The sequence below is a fragment of the Rutidosis leptorrhynchoides genome, chromosome 9 (assembly GCF_046630445.1).
Source record: "Rutidosis leptorrhynchoides isolate AG116_Rl617_1_P2 chromosome 9, CSIRO_AGI_Rlap_v1, whole genome shotgun sequence".
Lineage (NCBI taxonomy): Eukaryota > Viridiplantae > Streptophyta > Magnoliopsida > Asterales > Asteraceae > Rutidosis > Rutidosis leptorrhynchoides.
The window spans coordinates 217,839,644-217,863,932 of record NC_092341.1 but is presented as its reverse complement, the minus strand read 5'-3'; positions in this window follow the sequence as shown (position 1 = coordinate 217,863,932).

Below are 24,289 nucleotides of genomic sequence, written 5' to 3'. Positions count from 1 at the left end.
TTCGCGTTCAAACTTTTACACAATATTTTACAAACTTACAATACCGCTTATTTTACATATAGCATGAAATATAGCACACAATAAATTTGATACAAGATGGTTGTGAAGATAATTCTAGCTAGTACACAAGTCGTTCAGCAAAGGCAATAAAGACACGTAATTCATACGTCCAGAAACAAGTCATGCATTCTGGTTTTACTAGGATTACTTCCCATCCTTGGTCTTGTGGAACATAACCGTTATGGCCGTTGATAAGACAGCGTGTTGTAACATCGTTAAAGGGACGAGGGTTACGTAATGACCAACAGTCTCGTAATAACCTAAAAACCTCATTTCATACCCCAATTACCGACTCCGTCACTTGTGGGAACGTTTTGTTTAATAGTTGTAGCCCGATGTTCTTTTTCTCACTTTGGTGAGAAGCGAACATTACTAACCCGTAAGCATAGCATGCTTCTTTATGTTGCATGTTAGCCGCTTTTTCTAAATCATGAAGTCCTATATTCGGATACATTGAGTCAAAATAATTTCTTAACCCGTTGCGTAAAATAGCATTTGGGTTCCCCACAATATATGCGTCAAAGTAAACACATCGTAACTTATGGGTTTCCCAATGTGATATCCCCCATCTTTCAAACGAAAGTCTCTTATAAACCAAGACATTCTTGGAACGTTCTTCGAATGTCTTACAAACTGATTTTTCCGTAAATAGTTGTGCCGAAGAATTCTGACCGACTCTAGACAAGATTTCATCAATCATGTCTCCGGGTAGGTCTCTTAAAATATTGGGTTGTCTATCCATTTTGTGTTTTTATACTGTAAAATAGACAAGAGTTAGATTCATAAAAAAAATACTTATTAATACAAGCAATTTTTACATATATCATAAAGCATAAGCACGCTATATTACATATATTACACCACACGAATACAACTATCTTATTCCGACTCGCTTGCTTCTTCTTCTTCTTCGGTTTTGGTTCGTTTTGCCAAGTTTCTAGGGATATATGATGTTCCCCTAATACGAGCCGTCATTTTCCACATTGGTTTAGAAAAACCTGATGGTTTAGAGGTTCCCGGGTCATTGTTACAACTTAAGGACTTCGGGGGTTGACGATATATATAAAGTTCATCGGGGTTGGAATTAGATTTCTCTATTTTTATGCCCTTTCCCTTATTATTTTCTTTTGCCTTTTAAAATTCAGTTGGGGTAATTTCTATAACATCATCGGAATTCTCGTCGGAATCCGATTCATCGGAGAATTGGTAATCCTCCCAATATTTTGCTTCCTTGGCGGAAACACCATTGACCATAATTAACCTTGGTCGGTTGGTTGAGGATTTTCTTTTACTTAACCGTTTTATTATTTCCCCCACCGGTTCTATTTCTTCATCCGGTTCCGATTCTTCTTCCGGTTCCGATTCTTCTTCCGGTTCCGATTCTTCTTCCGGTTCTGACTCTTCTTCCGGTTCCTCTTCGGAAACTTGTGAATCAGTCCACGAATTATTCCAATTTACATTTGACTCTTCATTATTATTAGGTGAGTCAATGGGACTTGTTCTAGAGGTAGACATCTATCACATAATATCAAACGCGTTAAGAGATTAATATATCACATAATATTCACATGTTAAAAATATATAGTTTCCAACAAAATTTGTTAAGCAATCATTTTTCAAGTAAACACGGTCGAAGTCCAGACTCACTAATGCATCCTAACAAACTCGATAAGACACACTAATGCAAAATTCTGGTTCTCTAAGACCAACGCTCGGATACCAACTGAAATGTCCCGTTCTGATTGATTAAAAACGTTCCATATTATTTGATTTCGTTGCGAGGTTTTGACCTCTATATGAGACGTTTTTCAAAGACTGCATTCATTTTAAAACAAACCATAACCTTTATTTCATCAATAAAGATTTAAAAAGCTTTACGTAGATTATCAAATAATGATAATCTAAAATATCCTGTTTACACACAACCATTACATAATGGTTTACAATACAAATATGTTACAACAAAATAAGTTTCTTGAATACAGTTTTTACACATTATCATACAAGCATGGAATCCAAATCTCGTCCTTATTTAAGTATGCGACAGCGGAAGCTCTTAATAATCACCTGAGAATAAACATGCTTAAAACGTCAATAAAAATGTTGGTGAGTTATAGGTTTAACCTATATATATATCAAATCATAATAATAGACCACAAGATTTCATATTTCAATACACATCCCATACATAGAGATAAAAATCATTCATATGGTGAACACCTGGTAACCGACATTAACAAGATGCATATATAAGAATATCCCCATCATTCCGGGACACCCTTCGGATATGATATAAATTTCGAAGTACTAAAGCATCCGGTACTTTGGATGGGGTTTGTTAAGCCCAATAGATCTATCTTTAGGATTCGCGTCAATTAGGGTGTCTGTTCCCTAATTCTTAGATTACTAGACTTAATAAAAAGGGGCATATTCGATTTCGATAATTCAACCATAGAATGTAGTTTCACGTACTTGTGTCTATTTTGTAAATCATTTATAAAACCTGCATGTATTCTCATCCCAAAAAAATTAGATTTTAAAAGTGGGACTATAACTCACTTTCACAGATTTTTACTTCGTCGGGAAGTAAGACTTGGCCACTGGTTGATTCACGAACCTATAACAATATATACATATATATCAAAGTATGTTCAAAATATATTTACAACACTTTAAATATATTCTGATGTTTTAAGTTTTTTTAAGTCAGCTGTCCTCGTTAGTAACCTACAACTAGTTGTCCACAGTTAGATGTACAGAAATAAATAGATAAATATTATCTTGAATCAATCCACGACCCAGTGTATATGTATCTCAGTATTGATCACAACTCAAACTATATATATTTTGGAATCAACCTCAACCCTGTATAGCTAACTCCAACATTCACATATAGAGTGTCTATGGTTGTTCCGAAATATATATAGATGTGTCGACATGATAGGTCGAAACATTGTATACGTGTCTATGGTATCTCAAGATTACATAATATACAATACAAGTTGATTAAGTTATGGTTGGAATAGATTTGGTACCAATTTTCACGTAGCTAAAATGTGAAAAATTATCCAATCTTGTTTTACCCATAACTTCTTCATTTTAAATCCGTTTTGAGTGAATCAAATTGCTATGGTTTCATATTGAACTCTATTTTATGAATCTAAACAGAAAAATTATAGGTTTATAGTCGGAAAAATAAGTTACAAGTCGTTTTTGTAAAGGTAGTCATTTCAGTCGAAAGAACGACGTCTAGATGACCATTTTAGAAAACATACTTCTACTTTGAGTTTAACCATAATTTTTGGATATAGTTTCATGTTCATAATAAAAATAATTTTCTCAGAATAACAACTTTTAAATCAAAGTTTATCATAGTTTTTAATTAACTAAACCAAAACAGCCCGCGGTGTTACTACGACGGCGTAAATCCGGTTTTACGGTGTTTTTCGTGTTTCCAGGTTTTAAATCATTAAGTTAGCATATCATATAGATATAGAACATGTGTTTAGTTGATTTTAAAAGTCAAGTTAGAAGGATTAACTTTTGTTTGCGAACAAGTTTAGAATTAACTAAACTTTGTTCTAGTGATTACAAGTTTAAACCTTCGAATAAGATAGCTTTATATGTATGAATCGAATGATGTTATGAACATCATTACTACCTTAAGTTCCTTGGATAAACCTACTGGAAAAGAGAAAAATGGATCTAGCTTCAACGGATCCTTGGATGGCTCGAAGTTCTTGAAGCAGAATCATGACACGAAAACAAGTTCAAGTAAAATCATCACTTGAAATAAGATTGTTATAGTTATAGAAATTGAACCAAAGTTTGAATATGATTATTACCTTGTATTAGAACGATAACCTACTGTAAGAAACAAAGATTTCTTGAGGTTGGATGATCACCTTACAAGATTGGAAGTGAGCTAGCAAACTTGAAAGTATTCTTGATTTTATGTAACTAGAACTTGTAGAATATATGAAGAACACTTAGAACTTGAAGATAGAACTTGAGAGAGATCAATTAGATGAATAAAATTGAAGAATGAAAGTGTTTGTAGGTGTTTTTGGTCGTTGGTGTATGGATTAGATATAAAGGATATGTAATTTTGTTTTCATGTAAATAAGTCATGAATGATTACTCATATTTTTATAATTTTATGAGATATTTCATGCTAGTTGCCAAATGATGGTTCCCACATGTGTTAGGTGACTCACATGGGCTGCTAAGAGCTAATCATTGAAGTGTATATACCAATAGTACATACATCTAAGAGCTGTGTATTGTACGAGTACGAATACGGGTGCATACGAGTAGAATTGTTGATGAAACTGAACGAGGATGTAATTGTAAGCATTTTTGTTAAGTAGAAGTATTTTGATAAGTGTATTGAAGTCTTTCAAAAGTGTATAAATACATATTAAAACACTACATGTATATACATTTTAACTGAGTCGTTAAGTCATCGTTAGTCGTTACATGTAAGTGTTGTTTTGAAACCTTTAGGTTAACGATCTTGTTAAATGTTGTTAACCCAATGTTTATAATATCAAATGAGATTTTAAATTATTATATTATCATGATATTATCATGTATGAATATCTCTTAATATGATATATATATCCATTAAATGTCTTTACAACGATAATCGTTACATATATGTCTCGTTTAAAAATCATTAAGTTAGTAGTCTTGTTTTTACATATTTAGTTCATTGTTAATATACTTAATGATAAGTTTACTTATCATAGTATCATGTTAAATATATATATATATATATATCCATATATATGTCATCATATAGTTTTTACAAGTTTTAACGTTCGTGAATCACCGGTCAACTTGGGTGGTCAATTGTCTATATGAAACATATTTCAATTAATCAAGTCTTAAAAAGTTTGATTGCTTAACATGTTGGAAACATTTAATCATGTAAATATCAATCTCAATTAATATATATAAACATGGAAAAGTTCGGGTCACTACAATATATATATCGTCATGTCGTTTTTACAAGTTTTAACGTTCGTGAATCGCCGGTCAACTTGGGTGGTCAATTGTCTATATGAAACATATTTCAATTAATCAAGTCTTAACAAGTTTGATTGCTTAACATGTTGGAAACATTTAATCATGTAAATATCAATCTCAATTAATATATATAAACATGGAAAAGTTCGGGTCACTACAGTACCTACCCGTTAAATAAATTTCGTCCCGAAATTTTAAGCTGTTGAAGGTGTTGACGAATCTTCTGGAAATAGATGCGGGTATTTCTTCTTCATCTGATCTTCATGCTCCCAGGTGAACTCGGGTCCTCTACGAGCATTCCATCGAACCTTAACAATTGGTATCTTGTTTTGCTTAAGTCTTTTAACCTCACGATCCATTATTTCGACGAGTTCTTCGATGAATTGAAGTTTTTCGTTGATTTGGATTTCATCTTACGGAATAGTGAGATCTTCTTTAGCAAAACATTTCTTCAAATTCAAGACGTGGAAAGTGTTATGTACAGCTGCGAGTTGTTGAGGTAACTCAAGTCGGTAAGCTACTAGTCCGACACGATCAATAATCTTGAATGGTCCAATATACCTTGGATTTAATTTCCCTCGTTTACCAAATCGAACAACGCCTTTCCAAGGTGCAACTTTAAGCATGACCATCTCTCTAATTTCAAATTCTATATCTTTTCTTTTAATGTCAGTGTAGCTCTTTTGTCAACTTTGGGCGGTTTTCAACCGTTGTTGAATTTGGATGGTCTTCTCGGTAGTTTCTTGTATAATCTCCGGACCCGTAATCTGTCTATCCCCCACTTCACTTCAACAAATCGGAGACCTGCACTTTCTACCATAAAGTGCTTCAAACGGCGCCATCTCAACGCTTGAATGGTAGTTGTTGTTGTAGGAAAATTCTGCTAACGGTAGATGTCGATCCCAACTGTTTTTGAAATCAATAACACATGCTCGTAGCATGTCTTCAAGCGTTTGTATCGTCCTTTCACTCTGTCCATCAGTTTGTGGATGATAGGCATTACTCATGTCTAGACGAGTTCCTAATGCTTGCTGTAATGTCTGCCAGAATCTTGAAATAAATCTACCATCCCTATCAGAGATAATAGAGATTGGTATTCCATGTCTGGAGACGACTTCCTTCAAATACAGTCGTGCTAACTTCTCCATCTTGTCATCTTCTCTTATTGGCAGGAAGTGTGCTGATTTGGTGAGACGATCAACTATTACCCAACTAGTATCAAAACCACTTGCAGTCCTTGGCAATTTAGTGATGAAATCCATGGTAATGTTTTCCCATTTCCATTCTGGGATTTCGGGTTGTTGAAGTAGACCTGATGGTTTCTGATGCTCAGCTTTGACCTTAGAACACGTCAAACATTCTCCTACGTATTTAGCAACATCGGCTTTCATACCCGGTCACCAAAAATGTTTCTTGAGATCCTTGTACATCTTCCCCGTTCCAGGATGTATTGAGTATCTGGTTTTATGAGCTTCTCTAAGTACCATTTCTCTTATATCTCCAAATTTTGGTACCCAAATCCTTTCAGCCCTATACCGGGTTCTGTCTTCCCGAATATTAAGATGCTTCTCTGATCCTTTGGGTATTTCATCCTTTAAATTTCCCTCTTTTAAAACTCCTTGTTGCGCCTCCTTTATTTGAGTAGTAAGGTTATTATGAATCATTATATTCATAGATTTTACTCGAATGGGTTCTCTGTCCTTCCTGCTCAAGGCATCGGCTACCACATTTGCCTTCCCCGGGTGGTAACGAATTTCAATGTCGTAATCATTCAACAATTCAATCCACCTACGCTGCCTCATATTCAGTTGTTTCTGATTAAATATGTGTTGAAGACTTTTGTGGTCGGTATATATAATACTTTTGACCCCATATAAGTAGTGCCTCCAAGTCTTTAATGCAAAAACAACCGCGCCTAATTCCAAATCATGCGTCGTATAATTTTGTTCGTGAATCTTCAATTGTCTAGACGCATAAGCAATCACCTTCGTTCGTTGCATTAATACACAACCGAGACCTTGTTTTGATGCGTCACAATAAATCACAAAATCATCATTCCCTTCAGGCAATGACAATATAGGTGCTGTAGTTAGTTTTTTCTTCAATAACTGAAACGCTTTTCTTGTTCATCATTCCATTCAAATTTCTTCCCTTTATGCGTTAATTCAGTCAAGGGTTTTGCTATTCTGGAAAAGTCTTGGATGAACCTTCTGTAGTAACCAGCTAGTCCTAAAAACTGGCGTATGTTTTTCGGAGTTTTCGGGGTTTCCCACTTTTCAACAGTTTCTATCTTTGCCGGATCCACCTTAATACCTTTTTTGTTCACTATGTGACCGAGGAATTGAACTTCTTACAACCAAAATGCACACTTTGAAAATTTAGCGTACAATTCTTCCTTCCTCAATACTTCTAACACCTTTCTCAAATGTTCACCGTGTTCTTGGTCATTCTTTGAGTAAATAAGTATGTCATCAATGAAAACAATGACAAACTTGTCAAGGTATGGTCCACACACTCGGTTCATAAGGTCCATGAACACAGCTGGTGCATTAGTTAAACCAAACGGCATGACCATAAACTCGTAATGACCGTAACGTGTTCTGAAAGCAGTCTTTGGAATATCATCTTCTTTCACCCGCATTTGATGATACCCGGAACGTAAGTCAATCTTTGAATAAACAGACGAGCCTTGTAGTTGATCAAATAAGTCGTCAATTCTCAGTAGTGGGTAGCGGTTCTTGATGGTAAGTTTGTTCAACTCTCGGTAGTCGATACACAACCTGAATGTACCATCTTTCTTCTTGAAAAACACAACAGGAGCTCCCCACGGTGATGTGCTTGGTCGAATGAAACCATGCTCTAAAAGTTCTTGTAATTGGCTTTGCAGTTCTTTCATCTCGCTGGGTGCGAGTCTGTAAGGAGCATGAGCTATTGGTGCAGCTCCTGGTACAAGATCTATTTGAAATTCAACGGATCGATGTGGGGGTAATCCCGGTAATTCTTTAGGAAATACATCGGGAAATTCTTTTGCAATGGGAACATCATTGATGCTCTTTTCTTCAGTTTGTACTTTCTCGATGTGTGCTAGAACAGCATAGCAACCTTTTCTTATTAGTTTTTGTGCCTTCAAATTACTAATAAAATGTAGCTTCGTGTTGCCCTTTTCTCCGTACACCATTAAGGGTTTTCCTTTTTCTCGTATAATGCGAATTGCATTTTTGTAACAAACGATCTCTGCTTTCACTTCTTTCAACCAGTCCATACCGATTATCACATCAAAACTCCCTAACTCTACTGGTATCAAGTCAATCTTAAATGTTTCGCTAACCAGTTTAATTTCTCGATTCCGACATATATTATCTGCTGAAATTAATTTACCATTTGCTAATTCGAGTAAAAATTTACTATCCAAAGGCGTCAATGGACAACTTAATTTAGCACAAATAACTCTACTCATATAGCTTCTATCCGCACCCGAAACAAATAAAACGTAAGCAGATTTATTGTCAATAAGAAACGTACCCGTAACAAGATCCGGGTCTTCCTGTGCCTCTGCCGCATTAATATTGAAAACTCTTCCGCGGCCTTGTCCATTCATGTTCTCCTGGTTCGGGCAATTTCTAATAATGTGGCCCGGTTTTCCACATTTATAACAAACTACATTGGCATAACTTGCTCCGACACTACTTGCTCCGCCATTACTTGTTCTGACACCATTTGTTCCTTTCGTTCTATTAACCCCTGGTCCGTAGACCTCACACTTCGCCGCGCTATTACCATCTCTTTTACACTTGTTGCAAAATTTGGTGCAGAACCCCGAGTGGTACTTTTCACACCTTTGGCATAGCTGCTTCTGATTGTTGTTGTTGTTGCGATTATTATTGTTGTTGGGATGATTGTTGTAGTTGCTGTTGTTGTTGTTGTTGTTGTTGTTGTTGTTGTTGTTGGGCCGTTTATTGTAGTTGCGATTGATGTTGCGATTGTTGGGATAATTGTTGCGATTATTGGTGTAATTGCTGTTGTTGTTGTATTGGTGATTCTTATCACCGTTTTCCTCCCACTTTCTTTTGACTTGCTTCACATTGGCCTCTTCAGCAGTCTGTTCTTTAATTCTTTCTTCAATCTGGTTCACTAGTTTGTGAGCCATTCTACATGCCTGTTGTATGGAGGCGGGCTCGTGTGAACTTATATCTTCTTGGATTCTTTCCGGTAATCCTTTCACAAACGCGTCGATCTTCTCTTCCTCATCTTCGAATGCTCCCGGACACAATAGGCACAATTCTGTGAATCGTCTTTCGTACGTGGTAATATCAAATCCTTGGGTTCGTAACCCTCTAAGTTCTGTCTTGAGCTTATTGACCTCGGTTCTGGGACGGTACTTCTCGTTCATCAAGTGCTTGAATGCTGACCACGGTAGTGCGTACGCATCGTCTTGTCCCACTTGCTCTAGATAGGTATTCCACCATGTTAACGCAGAACCTGTGAAGGTATGCGTAGCGTACTTTACTTTATCCTCTTCAGTACACTTACTTATGGCAAACACCGATTCGACCTTCTCGGTCCACCGTTTCAATCCGATCGGTCCTTCAGTTCCATCAAATTCCAAAGGTTTGCAGGCAGTGAATTCTTTGTAGGTGCATCCTACACGATTTCCTGTACTGCTAGATCCAAGGTTATTGTTGGTATGTAGCGCAGCCTGTACTGCGGCTATGTTTGAAGCTAGAAAGGTATGGAATTCCTCTTCATTCATATTCACGGTGTGTCGAGTAGTCGGTGCCATTTCCTTCAAAATAGTCAAATGGAACAAGTTAATCATACAGAATATTAACAGTAGTTAATAGTATTTCGTAGCATAATATGAACTCATTTATAAAAGCTTTTTCTTCATATTAGCGTTTTATAAGTTTAAATTCGGGTAGTACCTACCCGTTAAGTTCATACTTAGTAGCTAATATACAATTCAACTACTACAATTCTATATGAAAAACTGATTATAATAATATTTCGCGTTCAAACTTTTACACAATATTTTACAAACTTACAATACCGCTTATTTTACATATAGCATGAAATATAGCACACAATAAATTTGATACAAGATGGTTGTGAAGATAATTCTAGCTAGTACACAAGTCGTTCAGCAAAGGCACTAAAGACACGTAATTCATACTTCCAGAAACAAGTTATGCATTCTGGTTTTACTAGGATTACTTCCCATCCTTAGTCTTGTGGAACATAACCGTTATGGCCGTTGATAAGACAGCGTGTTGTAACGTCGTCAAAGGGACGAGGGTTACGTAATGTCCAACAGTCCCGTAACAATCTAAAAACCTCATTTCTTACTCCAATTACCGACTCCGTCACTTGTGGGAACGTTTTGTTTAATAGTTGTAGCCCGATGTTCTTGTCCTCACTTTGGTGAGAAGCGAACATTACTAATCCGTAAGCATAACATGCTTCTTTATGTTGCATGTTAGCCGCTTTTTCTAAATCACGAAGTCCAATATTCGGATATATTGAGTCAAAATAATTTCTTAACCCATTGCGTAAAATAGCATTTGGGTTCCCCGCAATATATACGTCAAAGTAAACACATCGTAACTTATGGATTTCCCAATGTGATATCCCCCATCTTTCAAACGAAAGACTTTTATAAATCAAGGCATTCTTGGAACGTTCTTCGAATGTCTTACAAACTGATCTCGCCTTAAATAGTTGTGCCGAAGAATTCTGACCGACTCTAGACAAGATTTCATCAATCATGTCTCCGGGTAGGTCTCTTAAAATATTGGGTTGTCTATCCATTTTGTGTTTTTATACTGTAAAATAGAACAAGAGTTAGATTCATAAAAAAAATACTTACTAATACAAGCAATTTTTACATATATCATAAAGCATAAGCACACTATATTACATATATTACACCACACGAATACAACTATCTTATTCCGACTCGCTTGTTTCTTCTTCTTCGGTTTTGGTTCGTTTTGCCAAGTTTCTAGGGATATATGATGTTCCCCTAATACGAGCCGTCGTTTTCCACATTGGTTTAGAAAAACCTGGTGGTTTAGAGGTTTCCGGGTCATTGTTACAACTTAAGGACTTCGGGGGTTGACGATACATATAAAGTTCATCGGGGTTGGAATTAGATTTCTCTATTTTTATGCCCTTTCCCTTATTATTTTCTTTTGCCTTTTTAAATTCAGTTGGGGTAATATCTATAACATCATCGGAATTATCGTCGGAATCCGATTCATCGGAGAATTGGTAATCCTCCCAATATTTTGCTTCCTTGGCGGAAACACCATTGACCATAATTAACCTTGGTCGGTTGGTTGAGGATTTTCTTTTACTTAACCGTTTTATTATTTCCCCCACCGGTTCTATTTCTTCATCCGGTTCCGATTCTTCTTCCGGTTCCGATTCTTCTTCTGGTTCCGACTCTTCTTCCGGTTCCTCTTCGGGAACTTGTGAATCAGTCCACGAATCATTCCAATTTACATTTGACTCTTCATTATTATTAGGTGAGTCAATGGGACTTGTTCTAGAGGTAGACATCTATCACATAATATCAAACGCGTTAAGAGATTAATATATCACATAATATTCACATGTTAAAAATATATAGTTTCCAACAAAATTTGTTAAGCAATCATTTTTCAAGTAAACACGGTCGAAGTCCAGACTCACTAATGCATCCTAACAAACTCGATAAGACACACTAATGCAAAATTCTGGTTCTCTAAGACCAACGCTCGGATACCAACTGAAATGTCCCGTTCTTATTGATTAAAAACGTTCCATATTAATTGATTTCGTTGCGAGGTTTTGACCTCTATATGAGACGTTTTTTCAAAGACTGCATTCATTTTAAAACAAACCATAACCTTTATTTCATCAATAATGGTTTAAAAAGCATTACGTAGATTATCAAATAATGATAATCTAAAATATCATGTTTACACACGACCATTACATAATGGTTTACAATACAAATATGTTACAACAAAATAAGTTTCTTGAATGCAGTTTTTACACAATATCATACAAGCATGGACTCCAAATCTCGTCCTTATTTAAGTATGCAACAGCGGAAGCTCTTAATAATCACCTGAGAATAAACATGCTTAAAACGTCAACAAAAATGTTGGTGAGTTATAGGTTTAACCTATATATATCAAATCGTAACAATAGACCACAAGATTTCATATTTCAATACACATCCCATACATAGAGATAAAAATCATTCATATGGTGAACACCTGGTAACCAACATTAACAAGATGCATATATAAGAATATCCCCATCATTCCGGGACACCCTTCGGATATGATATAAATTTCAAAGTACTAAAGCATCCGGTACTTTGGATGGGGTTTGTTAGGCCCAATAGATCTATCTTTAGGATTCGCGTCAATTAGGGTGTCTGTTCCCTAATTCTTAGATTACCAGACTTAATAAAAAGGGGCATATTCGATTTCGATAATTCAACCATAGAATGTAGTTTCACGTACTTGTGTCTATTTTGTAAATCATTTATAAAACCTGCATGTATTCTCATCCCAAAAATATTAGATTTTAAAAGTGGGACTATAACTCACTTTCACAGATTTTTTTACTTCGTCGGGAAGTAAGACTTGGCCACTGGTTGATTCACGAACCTATAACAATATATACATATATATCAAAGTATGTTCAAAATATATTTACAACACTTTTAATATATTTTGATGTTTTAAGTTTATTAAGTCAGCTGTCCTCGTTAGTAACCTACAACTAGTTGTCCACAGTTAGATGTACAGAAATAAATCGATAAATATTATCTTAAATCAATCCACGACCCAGTGTATACGTATCTCAGTATTGATCACAACTCAAACTATATATATTTTGGAATCAACCTCAACCCTGTATAGCTAACTCCAACATTCACATATAGAGTGTCTATGGTTGTTCCGAAATATATATAGATGTGTCGACATGATAGGTCGAAACATTGTATACGTGTCTATGGTATCTCAAGATTACATAATATACAATACAAGTTGATTAAGTTATGGTTGGAATAGATTTGTTACCAATTTTCACGTAGCTAAAATGAGAAAAATTATCCAATCTTGTTTTACCCATAACTTCTTCATTTTAAATCCGTTTTGAGTGAATCAATTTGCTATGGTTTCATATTGAACTCTATTTTATGAATCCAAACAGAAAAAGTATAGGTTTATAGTCGGAAAAATAAGTTACAAGTCGATTTTGTAAAGGTAGTCATTTCAGTCGAAAGAACGACGTCTAGATGACCATTTTAGAAAACATACTTCCACTTTGAGTTTAACCATAATTTTTGGATATAGTTTCATGTTCATAATAAAAATCATTTTCTCAGAATAACAAATTTTAAATCAAAGTTTATCATAGTTTTTAATTAACTAACCCAAAACAGCCCGCGGTGTTACTACGACGGCGTAAATCCGGTTTTACGGTGTTTTTCGCGTTTCCAGGTTTTAAATCATTAAGTTAGCATATCATATAGATATAGAACATGTGTTTAGTTAATTTTAAAAGTCAAGTTAGAAGGATTAACTTTTGTTTGCGAACAAGTTTAGAATTAACTAAACTATGTTCTATATAACAAAGGTTTCTTGATCTTAGATGATTACTTGGAATGGATTAGAAAGCTTGGAAGTAAATTAGTAAACTTGAAGGGATTTTTGAAGTGTTCTTGAAGTGTTCTTCCTATGATGATTATAGCTTGATTCTTGAAGTGATTTTTGATGAAGATGATGATTAACTACTGGAAAAATACGTTCATAATAGTGTGTGTGTGTTGAGAGAGAATTAGAAAGAGAATTGGAAGTGAAATGGAGTGAATGATGAGTGGTAATTGGTGAGTGGTGAGTGGGGTTAAAAGGAGTTCTAGTTAGTTGACTAGCTCATGGTAGAAGTTAAAATTGATTAGTCATACATGACATAATCAAGAGTGGAATCTCATGCTAGTTCCTATTGGTATATACCCATAGTAAGTACGTTTTGAAGCTGTGTATAATACGGGTAAGAATACGACTAGAATTCTTGATGAAAGAAAAGAATGGGAAAGTAACTGTAATCATTTTTGTTAGGTATGAGTGTTTTGATATATGTCTTGAAGTCTTCCAAAAGTATTTTAATACATCTAAATACACTACATGTATATACATTTTAACTGAGTCGTTAAGTCATCGTTAGTCGTTACATGTAAGTGTTGTTTTGAAACCTTTAAGTTAACGATCTCAATTAATGTTGTTAACCCATTGTTTATTATATCTAATGAGATGTTAAATTATTATATTATCATGATATTATGATATATTAATATATCTTAATATGATATATATACATTTAAATGTCGTTACAATGATAATCGTTACATATATGTCTCGTTTCGAAATCCTTAAGTTAGTAGTCTTGTTTATATGTATATAACTCATTGTTAATATACTTATGGAGATACTTATCATAATCTCATGTTAAACATATGTATATCCATATATATATCGTCATGTCATTTTTACAAGTTTTAACGTTCGTGAATCGCCGGTCAACTTGGGTGGTCAATTGTCTATATGAAACATATTTCAATTAATCAAGTCTTAACAAGTTTGATTTCTTAACATGTTGGAAACATTTAATCATGTAAATATCAATCTCAATTAATATATATAAACATGGAAAAGTTCGGGTCACTACATTTTGATCTGTGTTTGCTATTGTTTTAAGTTAATCAGAACCTATACATGCTATTGTGATGTAAATCGGCCTCTAAAACAATCAAACATGTATTTTATTGAATTTAAAAAGGCATTTAATACGGGTTTCATCAGACATGCACGAGTGATGTCACTCGCATGCGTGAGACATGACTCGCACGAGTCAGTACACGGTTGACGATAAACCGTGTAGACCTTTGAGCTCACTCATTTGTTTTGATTTTATTGATCACTCATCTGCAAGAGCTGACACGTGTGATTAACCGCACGAGTCACCACACGGTTGACTCACTCGCTTAGAATTTTGCCTCGACCGTGTACATTGTCTGAAACCATATTACTGCTTAAACGTGTCAACAGTGACACGAGTGACTATATCACTCACACGGTTGATCTCTCAGCTGCATGTGTGACATGATCACTCGCACGGTTCATCATGTTTAACAAGTTATGACACTTTGATGCAAATGCTTTAATGTTTTATGGTGATTGATTTATATATCTAACTGTTCTGTAAATGTTTCAGTTTTTGTTTAGATATCATCAAATGGCTGAACAACAAGTCAATATTCCGGTGGTTAATGTTGAGGGACAGGGGAAGCAACAAGCTAATCCTCAAGCTAATCCTATTAACCCACCTGTTCAGCAAGAGATTCCTCTAGAGAAGGGTGAACTGAATAATCACGTTGCTCTCTATGACACTACGTTAGAGAGAGGTGATCATTTTAAGGAGATTATAGCTTTCCTTTAGAGATCAAGGATTCACACTGCTATTTCTACTCCATGCACACCGTACTATAGCCATCAGAGAGAGTTCTGGAGAAATGTTGTACTGATGTAGATGGAGATAAGCTTGTTAGTAAAGTTCAAGGACACGAGATCAATGTTTCTAAGGAAGTGATAAGAAGGATTTTAGGTTTCAATGATGAAAACTGTTCTCACATGACGATCAGTTGAGAAAGAATTTATGGTTGTTTTAAGAGATGTGCTTATTCTGGTTACTTAAGTGGAAAATCCGAACTGATGAAGACACTACTGCCTCCACAGTTTAGATATCTTGCTCACGTGATCATGCATTATTTGAGTGGACGCAAGTCTGGTTTTGATAAGTTGAACAAGAAAGTGCAGAGTATGTTTGTGGCACTTGTCTTAAAGGCACCATACGATTTCTCAGGGTTTGTTCTACACTACTTCAAAGCAAACCACTTTAGTACTACTCAGAGATACCTTATCTATGCCCGTTTTCTTCAATTAATCATTAATGACGCTGCACCTGATCTACCTAAGCTTGAAGAGGATATTATCCACCTTAAGCCTATGAATCCGATTACTTTCCGCAGAATAGAAGAGACAAGGAATGAGGATTTAAAGCCTGACTTTAATAGGAAGCTCATTTGTCATCTTAACAAGGAGAACTATCGATGTCCAGCAGGTAATGCTTGGAGGAATGAGGATTCAGACTCTAACTACGAAGTTACCGATGAGGAAGGGCAAGGTGATAATCAGAAAGCTACTGGTAATGTTCAAGGAGGAGGTAATGTTGATGATGAGATTACCGAGGGTTATGATGAAGCGACAGATGAGGATGTCAGCTTGATTCAGAGGAAAAGGAAAGGAAAGGATCCTATGACCTCAGAACAACTCAAAAAGAAGGAGAAAAGAACGAAGTATTCTTATGAGTCACCTCAGAGATCATCACAAGGAGGTTCAAAACAACAAGCTCAGAGGAAACCATCCGGGTTTATGAAGGATGCAAGGGCTGCTGTTACTTCACCGAAACCTGCCACAACAACACCTCATGTCACGTCAGATGAATATAAACTCAGCAAAATCTGTTGATGTCTTTGGTCACAAAAATAACCAATCTTGAGAATCAAGCTACTGAGGAGAAGAAGATCAGTAATGCTAAGATTGAATCATTGGTAGAAGAGAACAAGAGGTTATCTGATAGGTTGGACCGACAGAAGAGTAGGACAGATGAGTTGAAGAAGAAGTTTTTGGCGATTAAGAGTGAGAACAAGGATAAATTAAAGAAGTTGAATGAAAGAATCAAACAGCTTACCTCTGGTAAAACAAAGTTGATTAAGGAGAGAGGATAAGAATTTTCTTCTGATTTGGGAAATGACGATGAGAAAGACGATGAAGAAGATGCTGGAACTGGAGGACCTTCTTTTGATATACCGTTAGTGATACCTATTCGAAGTTTTAATGAATATGGTGAGGTCTTTACTGCTGAATATTTTATGAATTATTCAAATGTTTTTAATGATGCAGAAAAGGGGGACGTTCCACCAAGTGAGTTTCCGATGGAACAGCTTGCTGCTCTAGCATACGATAGCGAAAACGATACGGAGAATGCAGAGTCAGCTGAAGTTGAAAACAAGGCTCCACAAGACGAGTCATTGTCAAGTATCCCTCCTGAATCAATCCAAAATATCAACTTAAGTGATTTTGATCTGTTCGAAGATGAGAAGAGTGAAGATTCTGTTGGTAAAGATAGTTTAAAAGAGGATGTGATTATTGAGTCCGAGGACGAATTTGGAACAGAATCTGATGATGATGATGAAGAAGAAGAAGAAGAAGAAGTTGAGATTGTTATGTCTTCGCTTGAGCCATACTCGCATCCGTCACTCAACACCTTAAGTGACTTCTTCAATCTGAGTTGTGAGGAGAAAAGAAAGAACTTAATTGAGTTAGAAAAGGCGAGGAAGGTATACAAACAACAAGTGAAATAAGTGGATGTTATGATAGAAAGGAACAAGAAGATCCGACATAAGAAACTGCTCGTTAAGAAAGAAAGAAAAGAAACTGAATTGAAAGATAAGAAACTCCGAGCCAAACAAGCTAAAGCCGAGACATGGAATGAGATTAATGAATGGTTCAAACGTGATAGGGTTAAATTGAATAGAAACGTTAAGGAAGACGAAGATCGTCAAAGTTGGTGGAGACAGAACGTTGTTAACCCTGATCAAGCAGATAAGCCAGAACTCGAGCCGAAGTTTGTCAGTTTCTATGAGAAAGGTAAAAGAACCAAGAAGTAAAGTTTCTATGAGAAAGGTAAAAGAACCAAGAAGTACTCCAAGGGTAAAATTTTGAGTTGGGGCTATTTCAAGAAGATCAATTGTTTTGCGATCAAGAGGGAAGGCAGAGTAGATTATATGGCACGTCCAAGTCACTTCAAAACTCTACCGTACTTCGAGATCATGTAACTTGCTAAGCTGGAGATGTTGAATGCTGAAGATAGTGACGGTTTCAGAGAAAGTTAAGAACTGAGTATAGAACAGGAAAGTGGGATATCTTCAAGTCAACAGCCGCTAGGTTTTCCATACACCCGACTAAGAAAAATTTTAAGGGAGGACCTATCCGTGTTGTTAAGTTCCGTCCAGCTAAGTATATGAAACAATCTCCCTTCATGCCATTACCTAAGGATATCTTTAAGAACTTCAGATGGTGGTTCTACGATGAGTTTTTGGAAGAAGCAGTGATCTTGACTGCGATTGAGAAAGAAGATGGTAGCATACAGTTCGACAATGTGAGGATCTTGGATCCTATGTGGCTAAGGAACTTATCGAGATTTGATGTGGAGACTCTTCACCGCCATCACATTACTTTTAGAGACGATCGAAAAGAGGAAGCTATGAGATATCAACGTGTGATCGATGTCTACTATGCATACCTCAACAGAAACAGTGATGCTCAAACCTCAAACCAAGTTCAAGCCAGTTGATCCGTGTCTGATACTGTTTTGCTAGTTTGTTTTTAGTTTTTGATGTTTGTTTATGCGAGAGAGAGAATCTGGATCTGTAATAACTTTACTAAACTGTTCGTGTTTATGAACTTGCATGGTTTATAGATGCTTACTTAATTGTAATAGATGTTCTAGGTCCTAGGGGGAGTTGTTGATGCATTTTATGCAAGTTCCTAGACATCTACCCACGTCCATTGCAGGTACAATAGTTTACATGCTACCATGATCGCTCGTTATTATCATATCTGTGTTTGTATGTGGTTACAGGAACTGCAGGAACGAGATTTGGATGTTTGACTATGTTAGACTTAGTCAGATATACGAGTGAAGCCTCACTCGTACGCCTGACAGGCTCATACGCACGGTTGATGCTGAGCTAAGTCACAATTATAACCTAAATGAGAAGACACGAGTGAGTGATCACCCGTACGGCTGATGAAGCCAACTCGTAGGTGTGATGGATGACGCGTATAGGTAAGTCAACAGCAGGGGTATATAAAGTCTTATGTTCTTTATTTTAGGCTAAGCCTCTCATTTGTTACACACACTCAGATCTGGTGAGCTCCTCCGATTCTCTCTCAGCCTAAATCACCCAGGTGGTGAATAATAGCTCTAGGTGTTGATCTAATCACACTTGATTTAGTTGTGGTTTGACTAAATTAATCCCAAAAAGCTTAACCTATTCACTAGAGGGTTTGATTCACTTATTCCGCCATTGTGTGAGTTAAATCTGTTGATTTCTAAGTTCTTAGTCATGTTTCATCAAATAAACAAACTTTATGTCTATTAGACATTAACTAATCAAAGGTTATATCTCTAGGTTGAGATCTCTGATTTCATACTCCGTTCATACTTCCTTGCGTGGAATTACTTACTTGCTACTAAGGTGAACTTCATAGCCCGCTTTTTACTATTTATTAACTGTTTTAAAACTTTTGGGGTGAGACACATGCTTGCTTTAATATGATTTACAATTTAGACACAAGTACCTAAACTATTTGATATGCAATTTCGTGAGAATTTTATTAAACATGTATTTATTGTTACATGCAAATCCCCGCCATAATATCGTTAATTGCTGGAATTGAAATTTTGCAAGCTTAATTATTGTGAGTAGGCCTATTAAGAGTGACGTCTCTACCCATTGGCATGTTCGTCAAGGGGGTACATAATAATGATTGCCGACACCCGTACAGTGTCAGGGGTTAATGTTTAGTTCAATATTATAACTCATGGCATATTGAATATTTTGATGTTTTGAACTAAATCTTGTGGTCTAAAACTTATTATGATTGTTAAACCTATGATGTTCACTCAACCTTTGTGTTGATATTTTAAGCATGTTTGTCTTAGGTGAAGATTAGCTTGTGTGCTGCCCTATGATGCTTAGTTAGCTGTTGCATTGGAGTCCACATATTAGACTTATCATTTGTTATTTACATATGAATTTCATTATGTAAAACATTATTATGTTTTCACTGCAAATTCAAATTTTGTTATTAAACGTCTCATTTAGAGTCGTTCTCGTTTATACATTACTTGTTTTGTGATATTGTGAAGTCATATTTTCCCGGCCCTATTTGGGGGTATGACAAATACTACTAATTAAGATTAATAATAATATTAATCTTAATCTTAATAATAATAATAATAATAAAAATAATAATAATAATAATAATAATAATAATAATAATAATAATAATAATAATAATAATAATAATAATATTAATAATATAAATATATATATATATATATATATATATGTGTGTAAAGAGATGCGAGAGATAGGAATGAAGTGAATGAATTAGGAGAAAACTGATCGAGCTTTATAACTGAGCCTGTTCCTTGCTTCCATGTGATCGCATGGGTCTAGAGTGCAATGGCCATGCGATCGCATGGCCCTGCTATCCTGCACTCAAATGTTTTATCGTCTTCTGCCGACAGTTTTAATAATATTTAATATATATATTTATTTAATTTATATATAATATTATATTTACTACTAGCATATGTGACTTGTAACTTAGTTCTGAAAACTTGTACATTAACGCTCGGCTTATGTCCCAGTTCCGGTTTATCAAACGACGTTACGTACGCTTAGAAAACTTGTATTTTTCATTTCGTAAATTGTACCCTTATAAATAACAAGACTTAAATCAATGAAAAACTATCCCACTCAAAGTGTAACTTAATCATTTGAGTGTTTTGGTCATTTGCTTCTATAAATTGATGTCTTGTTATATAATGATATTATTTTAAATCAAAGTGTTTTATAACTACAATATTATTATATCTCGTTACATTGTAAAGTATATATATATATATATATATATATATATATATATATATATATATATATATATATATATATATATATATATTTATATATATATATATTTATCTCAAAATATAAGCTTGAAAAATTTATTTAATAATATAATATTTAGTTTTTCAAAATTAATTATATCTCAAAGTTCATTATGTATAATTTAAAATCGTTTTGAAATTATTATTTAGTAATACTCTTATCTTTTTGAAACAATAAAAATATATTTACAAATTTATAATACAAGCTTTAATTAAGTTCTTTAAAATTCATAAACAAGTTATCGTATAAAGTGTTTTAATAATATAGTTCTTTTTAAACTGAAAACGTTTTAGTACGTTTGAAACTAAATCAAATAAATATCATAATTTGTTTTTCAAAGTTAAATATATTTAGGAATCATTTTGTTTAAAGGTTAAACTAATGGGAATCGTTATATCATAAAATATTTTAGAAAAGTAAAATCGTATATAACTCATAACAGGTTTTCAAGTTTTTAAATTACCATTTGCTGATGAAGCGTAAGATAAAGTTCGAAGGTTATATAAATGTATGAAATTACTTTAATGAAAAACGTCATTTTTCTTAACTTGACGATATCCATTTTCTAAGTTATCTATATACCCAACATGTCTCTTTCACCCTAAATAATATGAAAGTTAACTAGTTAATACCTATATAGGAAATCGAACAGGAAATTCTACTAACCCTTGTCTAGTTCCTGTTAATTGACACTTTATTCCGTTTTGTAAATCACTTTACCAATTATTCCGAATACCGTTAAAAGAGAAAGGTTTCCTAAATCAAAGTGGACCTCTCAACAGAGACTCATAATCATACAATGTATCTGATAAATCAATCATTTGATATTATCTTCTAATTTCATCGATAAACATATTGAAACAAATAAGTTCATGTAAAGTATTATACGTTTAATATTTTGTTAATATTCTCAAGTTATAATATATACATATATATATGATCATATCCATTTATATAATGGTTCGTGAATCGTCGGATTTTGGTCCAGGTTAAATGAATGTATGAACATAGTTTAAAATTCTTGAGATTTAACTTAACAAACTTTGCTTATCGTGTCGGAATAATATAAAGATAAAGTTTAAATTTGGTCAGAAATTTCTGGGTTGTCACAGTTTCTTACAGAAAAGTGGCAGTAATCATCTTCATACACATAATGGGTTAATTCAAAAGTACGGTTACCAATGTCAGTAAAGCGAATATAATCAAATTCATTCACATCAAACAGTTTGTGAATGTTTTCCTTGCCCGTGGTGAAATGCACTTTTAAACCATCTCTTTGAACTCCCATCCTCAAAGTACGTCGTTCATCTGCTTTCTTCACAAATATATCAATCTCTTCCTCCCAGAGAAGTTGTTTTTAACAAAGCCTTTCGGTATAAGCTGTCAGTTAAATTAATAAAATCTACAATATAGATTGTTCACTATATATCCATTAATTTGGAACTGTTTGATCACATTGAAATATAATCTTTTCATTATATGTATCCGTAAACAAATGGTAGTATTACCAAGCGAGATAGAAAATGTTTCTTCCGTGATTTTAATGATGAACATCCTCCTCGATTCATTTCCATTGTATGAAAATTACTGACAACACAATATTAAGTAAATAAAGGAATCAGATATCATTATAATACATAAAGTATTTTTAAACATTATTAGTTATAAGTTTGTGTAAATTATGGTATCAAAATTCATCATAGTACACATTTTGATCATTCAGTTCTCATTACATAATTAGTTTCCATAAATTAGATTGATATTCATGAAGATAAGCAAAAATATTACAACCACATTGACCAACACTAAATTAACCTTAAAATAAAATTAATATTTGACAAAGCCAACCTAATTAATTAAACCTTACAGTCGTGAATATTTTTTGCAAACCTTCAATTGGTAACAATTTCGGTCTTAATGCACTTCGATTAAAGAATAGATTGAATGATGGTAACCTTAATAAGTTTTAAACCAAAAGTTATTAGATACAGATACAATTTATGGTGGTAACCTTAATGGCGGTAACCTTAATAACTCATTATGCTTAACACACACACACACACACTCACACTCTATAGTCTACTATTTTAACATATTTTAAAAAAATGGAAAAAAGTGAGATACTTATAACACAGATGCATGTTATACGATGGTAAGCATAATCAACGGTATTAATAATGAGTTAAAAGAAAAATTGTACCTTTAGGGCTAAACTTAATCAAGCAAGAGATACAGTTAAAGTTGAAGGTAGGGTGAAGAACCTGCTATCTCAGCCGATTATTCAACTATATTATTAAGTATAAATTAATTTTTGATATGACATGATTTGACTCTTCACCTAACAAAGAATCAAAGTGTATATATTATTGGGCTAATTTTTCGGACATGCCCAAATAGGTTTCAAGAGTGGGCTGTAATAGTTATATAATATATCATGGGCCAAAGATAATTTTTGATTTTAAAAAAGTACTATTCAAAAATTCTCTTGATATGAATAAATCAAGGATAACACAAATAATATATAATATTTATGATATTTTATACTAAATTATTTTAAACCAAATGTGGTGTATTATATAGTATTGGTTGTTTATTAACATTAGGTCGTAGTGTAGTATTGGTTGTTTGTAAACCATATTTGGTGTATATTAATATGTATTACCGGCAATGAACATATAGTTTGTACAACGTATTTCACAGGAAACACATACCTTCGTTTTTACATTTTGTTATGAAACATTAATGAGATAATTTCACATAAAATTTAATTTTTTGGAAATATGATGATAATCATTTGTGTTTCAGCCATCCTCAAATGAATTTGTGAGTAGAAAATTTGAATTATGTTTGGATCCAATGTTTATAGGAAAAACACAACATTTCTTTTTAAAGGGCTATGTATTACAATGATATTTTATAATTTTTTTAGTGAAGTAATATTAACAGTAAGATGACAAATTTTTGTGTGGAATATACTCAACTTTTATAGTAATATTGTAATAAAACATCTTTGATAGTCCATACACAATACAAAGGTATTCAATAAATAACAATTATCAAATTTTTTAAACTTAAGAGAATAAACATTGTTTAAAACAACAATCCAAACATTGTAAAATCTAGTGAAATAACGCTTGGATCATATCTTTATATGAAAATAACAACATTTCTTTTAAAAGGGCTATGCATTACAATGATATTTTATAATAATTTTTTAGTGGAGTAATAGTAACAATAAGATGACAAATTTTGTGTGGACAGGATCTTCAACTCTTATAATAATATTGTAATAACACATCTTTGATAGTCCGTACACAATTCAAAGGTATTCAATAA